Source organism: Rhincodon typus, chromosome 32, assembly GCF_021869965.1.
Source record: "Rhincodon typus isolate 14 chromosome 32, sRhiTyp1.1, whole genome shotgun sequence".
NCBI lineage: Eukaryota > Metazoa > Chordata > Chondrichthyes > Orectolobiformes > Rhincodontidae > Rhincodon > Rhincodon typus.
In genome coordinates this window covers 20197623-20206714 of record NC_063363.1, presented here as the reverse complement: position 1 = coordinate 20206714, position 9092 = coordinate 20197623, and the positions used below count along the sequence as shown (strand labels likewise).

General features: G+C 38.2%; 1 protein-coding gene across 1 annotated transcript in view; it reads right to left on the bottom strand.

The window, feature by feature from the left end:
• Positions 1 to 5726: 5726 nt before the first annotated feature.
• Positions 5727 to 9092, bottom strand: part of LOC109912035 (RNA-binding protein 7) — a 44768-nt gene continuing 41402 nt past the window's right edge. The window contains exons 6-7 of the transcript XR_007265345.1: positions 6365 to 6486; positions 5727 to 6182 (exon numbers count right to left, since the gene is read on the bottom strand). The gene's annotated coding sequence lies outside the window, so the exon portion shown is untranslated. The remainder of the gene's footprint in view (positions 6183 to 6364; positions 6487 to 9092) is intronic.

Below are 9092 nucleotides of genomic sequence, written 5' to 3'. Positions count from 1 at the left end.
ACTCTCAAGACTAGGAATTGAAAGAAGCAGTTAAGTTAAACCTATAGCTTTGATAGAGAAATTAACTCTCACTGGTGTTTGAGTACTGTAAAACAATGGTTTTTGAAATAGATTGGATTGTATTTTATCATGTGGTTTGAAATTATTCAAGATATGTTGTGTTTAAATAGCTTGATTTATTCTATCATACCTCCTTTTATTTTATATAATAAACTTCTATTTATCATTAAAATCGAACCTGTAGCATCGCATACTTCTATTTCAGTGAAAGGCCAATTTGTTAAATAAACAAAGTATGATCAATTAAGTGAGATTTCAATTTAGGATCTGACTTGTCTGGTAATAACGTTAGTTGGGGCCAAGGCAATGTATTTTGCTCCAGGTATTATGTTCAGTAAAGATATTATATTCTTAATTTTCAGCAAACATAGTTCAGTCAATGTGGCTCTTTGAAATTGGAGCTGGTCTTGAACCTACAGCATTACCACTCAGAGGCTACTGGTGGGCCAACACTAGCGCTTAGCTAGCCGGAAAAAACTACCTTAAGGTAACTGTTCCCATTGCAAAAAGGCAAAATGGTTAAGATATTACAATAATTTGAACAAGTGTCAACAGCAGTGGGATGACTGAATAGTAAGCATTATAACTGAGTTTTATAAACATTAAAAGTCTATTGAAGAGGTCTTGTGGTGCAATGGTGATGTCTCTCTATCTAGGCAAGAATCTCCAGTTTCAGGTCCCACATCTGAATTTGTTGGCCATAGAGGGTGTGGTCATAACATAGCCTAGCAAGTTGATTGTCACCTTATAAATCTTTCTGATATACGACAGGTGGTATGTGTGGGATAGTCTCCTGATCATCCATCTTCAATGGCAAATCACAGCCAAATTTTATGCATAGTGTGGACCAATCCAATGGAAACACATGGTCCAACCTTCAGAAATGGAGTAGACACAGAAGTCTGAGAGCCTGATTTTTATTTCCATGTTTGAAACCTTTCCAAAGAACTGCAGAACAATGCAACACTGACATCTAGTTTAATTAAAGGGTTGTTTAAGAGTGAATAACAATAAGAATTTGAAAAATATACAGAGGATTGATGTCAAACCTTAATATATAATGAGAGGCTTTTTTTTTCAAATGTGGTGTGATTATTTGACAATTTAATGTCAGTTTATGTAATGATTTAATATATTTAATGATCATTGCGAAATCCACAGAGCTTGCTAAACGCTTTGTTGTTTTCTGAGTTGTTGCATAGGGCAAACTGCTTCCTGCCCTTGGGACTTTGAATGTCAGTCACTTCACAGAGTACCTTCTGCAAGGAGCCAGCCAGATTTGTTCAGCAGCCCATCTGGATGTCAAGTTCCTTTATCACTTTTTTTTTACACTACTGATTGCCTTATGCTGTGAAGAAACGAAGGAACAGCTGTGTTTTCTTTAGAAAATCTTTCAAATACCTATTGTCTGAAAAATGTGATGCAAGTAGTTTTGGAATCTCAATTCAACCACGTCAGTTTTAATAAGTGTTTCCTGAAATTAAATGGTTTCCCATTCCCAAACTGAAAGAAATATAAAATGCTGCAGGCGTTGGAAAAGTCAGAAATAAAACAGAGAACGCTAGAAAGACTCAACAGGTCTACCAGCAGCTCTGGAGAGAGAAATAGAATAACGAGTCAATGTTCTTTTGTTTAAAAAGAATTCCTGCATCCTACCAAATGGATGAATGGCAAAAGAACAGAAAATGCTGGAAAAACTCAGCAGGTCTGACAGCATCTGTGCGGAGAGATAGACTTAACATTTTTAGTCCAATATACAGGTATTTCTGCTATAACACGTGCTTCATTAACCCAAATTGGCTGTAACGTGACTGATGAATAGCGGACGCTGTTTGGATAACGCAAACTGTCTATTGTACAGTGTAACAATTTTCTATAGTAATTTCCTTATAACGTGATTTTCTATAGCACGAGGTCGCACAAGAACGCAATTCTCATGTTACAGGACAACTACTTGTATGAGTCTTCTGCATACCTGAGTCCTGACTTCAGAGTTCTGAAAAATGTAATATCAGACTCAAAACATGAACAATGTTTCTCTCTCCTTAGATTCTAACAGGCCTGCTGAGTTTGTCTAGAATTTTATGTTTTAATTTCAGATTTCCAGCAACCACAGTAATTTGCTTTTAATTATGGTGTCAGAAGAGTTGCGTACATGTAATTAGTTCACAATGCAGCCATTAGTGTATGTGTAACTCTTCCTGATGTCTTTTCAGTCAGCAAGCAGCAAAAGATGGTGCTTTTTAAATATTTAAGAGGGGTCACTTGGGGAACTGTCTTTAAACACAGCACCACCTTGCCTGTTTCATTAAAAGGCTATCTTTACTTGAACTAGTGGATGAATTGGACAAGGGCAGGGACTTCCTGCACAGTCTGACTAGCTCATTTATAAAGTGAGAGCAATAGAAGCTGGAAAATTTCAACAAGGCCAGGCAGGATTTATGGAGATAAACAGAGTTATCATCTCAGGTTGTGGTCCTCAAACTGCTTTTGTGCTCTTATTTCAGATTCCAGCACTATAGTATTTTATTTTTGACTTTGATCATTTGGAATGCTATGTGACTTTCAATCCCAGGGTCAGGATCTTGAGCACTACATTGAGTGATTTTTCTTTCAATGCTTAGGACTTTCTAATATTTTTCTTGAGTTTTTGTCTGGTCACCAGGAAAATGAATATCTACCTGTCATTCCCAGATATATTCTACTTGATACTGAAATAACCATTTGAAAAACAATGAAAACAAAAACATGCTAGAGATCACAGCGGGTCAGGCAGCATTTATGGAGAGAAAGCAAGCTAACGATTCAATTCTGGATGACTCTTCATCAGAGCTGACATGAAGTGTGGAGGGGGCTAGTATTTATGCATTTGTGAGTAAGCATGACCCCAACCTTCCCATAGCTGGTCATTTTAACACAGCATCCTGCTCGCATGCCCACATGTCTGTCCTCAGCATGTTGCAATGCTCCAACGAATCACAGTGCAAACTGGAGGAACAACATCTCATCTTCAGACTAGACATTTTACAGACTTCTAGGCTTAATTTTGAGTTAAAGGCCTTCAAATTGTGAAACCACTCCCATTCCTTTCTTTTCTTTCAGCTTTACTTGTCACATCCTCTGTTACCATGTCTTCTCTCCTCTCCCCCACCCCAGTGGCACTGTCTGTTCTTTCCAGTCTGGCTGTTAGACATTGTTCTGCCATTCTCACATTCCGATCACTTAATCTGAACTATCAACACCATTTCTTCCCCCAGCATTCCACCCTCCAAATCCCATCCCCCACCCCCAACAATTGCATAAATGCTGCCCCCTCCACACTTCACCTCAGCTCTGATGAAGAGTCATCCGGACTTGAAACGTTAGCTTGCTTTCTCTCCATGGATGCTGCCTGACCCGCTGTAATCTCCAGCATTTTTTGTTTTCAGTACAGATTCCAGCATCTGTTGTAAATTGCTCCTACATTCAAAAAATAATCTTTGTTTTTTAATAATTTGCAAGTTTTGTCATTAATCAAACTCTCTGTCATGAATAAAGTTCCAAAGTAAGGTCCAGCGTATTCAGTCAAATTTTGAGCACTGAAGAAAAAAAATATTAGTAGAATGTACAATTATGTAAGGAAACATGTTCAACTGCCTTCACTAAAGGCAAACTCCCAGCAACTTGTAACTAGGAGGGGCAAGAATGAAATTGCCTGTAGTACTGATTATTATGCATAATAAAATAGAAACAGAAGAAAGCCATTTAAACCCTTGAACACATTCTACTACTTAATGAAAACGTGGCCAATCTGTGGCCTAACTCCATTAACCCAATACCCTTTAATACTATTGGTTAACAAAAGTCTATCTTTCTCTGATTTAAACCAACTGCCATTTGCAGAGAATTTGAAACTTCTATTATTCTTAAAGCATAGGAGTTTTTAAAAAAATTCTTTATTCTTTCATAGGATGTGGGCATCGTTGGCAAGTCCAGCATTTGTTACTTACTTTGAATTGCCATTGAACTGAGTAGTATAGTCGGCCATTTCAGAGGACAAATGAGAGTTGCGGGCCTGGTGTTACATGTAGACCAGACAGATTACTGCCATAAAGGGGCACTGGTGAAGCAGGTGGGTGTTTTCAACAACTACCAGGGTTATGTTTAGGATCAATTAATTTAAATTCCAGCAATTGCTGGCTGGGATTTGACCCATTTCCTCAGATTATCGGCTTGGGCTTCTGTATTCCTGGTCCAGCAATATTCCCATGTGTCAGTGTCTGCCCCTATTTCATGCCTCCTTTGAAATTGCTTCTATTAGGAACTATTTATCTCTGGTATCCTTGATTGACCTTGGTTAGAATGCTTACCATTGCCAAGCATTCATTCAGATATTTGAAAAAACAAAGTACTGCAGATGTTGGAAGCCTTTAGGGTGGCATGGTGGCTCAGTGGTTAGCACTACTGTCTCACACCACCAGGGACCCGGGTTTCATTCCAGCCTTGGGTGATTGTCTGTTCCTCCAAGTGTTCCAGCTTCCTTCCACAGTCCAAAGATGTGCAGGCTAGGTGGATTGGCTATGCTAAATTGCCCATTGTGTCCAGGGATGTGTAGGCTAGGTGGATTAGTCATGGAAAATGCAGGATTACAGGGATTGAGTGGGTCTGGTGGCATGTTCTTCAGAGGGGCAGCATGGGCTTGAGGGGCTGAATGGGCTGTTTCCGCATTTATATGAAAGCAGAACATGGTGGAAATATTCATCGGCTCTGACAACACCTTTTGAGAGAAAGGCAAACCTAACATTTCAGGTTGATGCCCTTTTGTCAGAATTAGAAAAAGCTAAACATGGAACAAGGTTTGAAAATCAGAGTCACAGAAAGAGAGTGATAGGGGTGGGGGAAGTACAAAATGGAAGGCCTGTGAGAGATGGAAGGTAGGAGAGATTAAACAAGAAAAAGGATGGTGATACAAGGCTTTTTTTTAAAAAAAAGCGATAGCAATGAGTCAAGAAACAAAAGGTGGACCTGGAGATGTAAATGCCATCAGCAGAATCAATGAACAGCTGTGCTCCAGGACTGCTGACTCTGTCTAAAATAGTTGAACTCAATGTTAAATTCTGAAGACTGTATACATCATCTAATCAAAAAATGAAGTGCTGTTCCCTGGATTTCATTAAAAGTGATGTCCGTATGAAAATGCCCCAGAGAATTTTGCCTCGCAGTATCATGTGTGTGGACTGAACAGAAGTGTTGCATAAAACTATCACGCCATATAAGGAAAATCCTGTTGCATCTCGAATACTTGCTGGCTCTAATGGCAGTCCATTGGCCTGAAATATTAATTTTATTTCTCTCTCTATACTAGCTGCCTAAACAACTGAATAGATCCAACACGTTTAATTTTATCCGTAGATATAAAGTTTTGTTATGAAAAGAGGAAAGTGATTTCCTCAGTTTCAATGTTCTTCAAATTAAAACTGTCACGTAAGAGAAGTTGGGAAAAGTGCCTTAACAGAAAGGGTTGTTGGAGCTTAAAATCAGTGGTAAATTGTATAGGTATTTAAAGCAGAGAAAAATACAGGATATTCAAAAATAGAAATTTAAGATTATCTTCAACTTGCTCCAGCAAATAGTGAAGATGACATAATGTGACAAATTCCACCTGCTGTTCCGTAAAAGTCTATGTTTCTGTGACAATTGAGCTCATATTAAAGAAGCTCAATGAGGATTCAGCACTAATTCTCTGGGTCAATACGTCAAGGCACCCTGGGTGGATGGGTGTTAGTGCCTTCTTTAGAAGAAACAAATATAAATATGATCATGTTGTGTTAAAGGCTTCATCTTATCTGCTCAGGTTTAGATCTTTTTGATGTTGATATCACGAGTTCTTAGTTTTATTTCTATGCTGGTGCAAAGAATTGCACTCTTTTATCTTTTCCTTCAGAATCTTCAAGACCTAATTCCCACTGCCACTTCAGCAATTCTTCTTCAAACATTCCTAAACCAATCTTTCAAAGCTGTGTCTAAAGACAATGATCAAAATCTATAACATGCCCTTGTTGTTCTTTGCACTCTCTCCAATACATCAATGTCTTTCTTAAACCATGGTAATCAGGAGCGATTGAAGTATTCTGAATGTCAACCTAGGTATTACAGAAATGTAATAGAGATTAAAACAAAGAAACTGCAAATAAAGGAAATCTGAAATAAAAATAACAGAAAATACTTCAACTATAAAGAGTGGGTAACATCTAAGGTGTAATTCTTTATCAAAACAGCTATTGATATGGAGATATTAGCAAATCTCCTGTGCTGTTGCTCATACCTTATGAAATGTGACTTTCAATGATGGCAGAACTACATAATGTAGTGTAATGGAGAACATCTAGTTGTATGGTATTGGGAGATCTCCAGTTGTGTTGATTGTGAGTCAGAGGAAATGTTGTTCTGTAAAAAGAGGTGGTGAATCATGTAATATAATGTATTATTAGAGTGACTGACATATAGTGACAGAATAACATAATATTTGTTTATGCTTCTTTGTATTTCAGTATTTCTGTCAGCATTTTCTGAATTAAATTCTGCAACTCTTCAATTTTCTGTTAAATCTATAAATCAACCTGAACTCACTGATAGAAGCTGCCTCTCTGAAGCAGACGTTTATGGGCTCAATTCTGAGAGCACATCCTGTAATCAAGGTAATGTTTGACTGTTGGATGTTCTTTATTTTTAATGAAATATTAAACTGTAAAATACTAAAGTGTAAAATGAAATGTTACTCTCAGATATAATGGTGCTATTTGAAGAAAAGTTGTCCTTCCAATTCCAAACAGTAATTAGTTTACTCTGGGGCATCCTAAAATCCTAAAATGTGATATTTATCTATAAAAAGACATTTATCATTCTTTTCTTTTTAAATTATTAACTTTTATTTGATATGTATTCCCGTATCCAGTTTTGTTCAGTTTTTATGCAATATCTTTTTAAAGCTGAAGCAATATACAAGGAAGATGGTACTTTGCGTATAACAGATTGGGAACCAAGATTGAAAATGCTATGGCAACAAATGAACTGGAGTTATGTCCTGGAAATGAGACTTCTCTCTACCAATCATTTGCAGCAATGTCCTTATTGCATCTCTTACAGGGTTAATTCATTTAAATATCTAATGGCATTCTTGCATTACAACACATGTAAAACAGAAGAATTATATTGGGAACTGGCAGCTACTGGGACACCCTTCAAATAGAGTGAGAGTGGCTTGGAACAGTAGCACTGGGCTGGAGAGTAGCAGGTACAGAGTGAACCAATTACAAGACTGAGTTGATAAGGTGCATATAAGAAAGATAACTATGGAAAACATTTGTATTTTTTTTCATATCACTTTAATGATTGGCGGTTGTTCACAGGTAGCTTCCCCTTAGTAGTTCATTAAAGGAAATTAATTTTAGTATTATTGTGAATGAGGTAGTTATGATGAAAGAGGATCATTCACTTAACATATGATAGTTTATGATTTATTGTTATTGAAGGTAGATGATCTATCAGGTTGGTGTTCTTGGTCAGGTTGTTGTTGTTCTACACTCTCTTACTCAATTTGGTCCTATTAGCTGCAACATTTGTGGTGTGTGTTGATCCCAGCATCAAACGACAAACTGTCAGTGATTGTAAAGCCTTGATCTGTGAAACTATCAACAACATCCAGCATCACATTATCAATACTGAAAGGTAATGGTATAGCAAAATCCTGGGCCAAGACATTGGTCTCCTTGATGCTGACGGTCAAACCAAACACCTAACAGGCATCCATTTGACCATTTGCCACTGCAGGTGTTCATCAGCATGAAGCAACTCTTTGGATTTCAATGAGCAAAGGTGGATAGCTTTTCAATCTGAACGGATATTACAGCAGGAAAGAGAAGAATCAACCAAAGGATACAGCCTTGGTTGACCCCACCACGGATCTCAATGAGGTCTAACGTTGCCCCATCAGGATGGATTTTACCCATTAGTTTGCCATGGTGGAGATCACATTGAGCAGCTTCAGAGAGCTGCCAATAGTCCACAGTTTTAATAAACCTCCTCTGCTCAAAGCATCAAATGTCCTGCTGAGATCGATTGAAGGCAATATATCATTATGTCATTTGTTCACACATTTTACTTGCAAAAGATCAGAATAATTACAGGTTTTTGGTTCTGATACTATACAAGGATTTGGGATGTAAGCATTTAAGCAAGGTCTGATAACAGTAGGCAAATTGTTTCTCATGATGCTCAGCAGGGTAATGTTTCGATAGAGATTGCAGTCACTGCAACCACCTTAGCTCTTGTAAAGGGTTCTAAATCTTTCTTTCATGTATATCCTGGGACACTAACTCCTCCCTCCAGCAGATACAGAGAAGACTTGATGAATTCAAATAGGAAATCATCAGCACCTGGACCCTTGCCTAGGGCAAGAGTGAGTCAATAGCTTTGATAAACTCCTCCACTGCACATTCGAAATTCAACTTTGCCTTGAATGTTTTAACAACGAAACCGTTCTCCTTAGAGTGTAACCCAAAGTGTGTTCCTCCCAGCTCCCAATTGCTTATTGATTCAATGATGGTCTCTTGCCTTTGTTTTCAAAGGAGCTGCTTACTTTGCTGACTGACCTTTTTGATCCCTTCATACACACTGCTGACACTCCCTGTGTGAAAGGACATCTGGATGATCTGGCAGAGTTGTAACCAGTAGTCATCAGCACACTGCCTTGCAGTCTGTCAGACATCAATCTGAACAGCTCTTAGTGTATTCAAAGCTTTCCACTCCGATCTCTCTTGTAATTAGTGAGAGCTGACTGCTTGACTTCAGTAACAGGCTGAATTGCAGTCATGTTAACCTTGAAACAGACAACATTTGAATCAGAGATAGTAGGAACTGCAGATGCTGGAGAATCTGAGACAACAAGGTGCAGGGCTGGATGAACACAGCAGGCCAAGCAGCATCATAGGAGCAGAAAGGCTGACGTTTCGGGCCTAGACCCTTCATCAGAAAAGGGTCTGATGAAGGGTCTA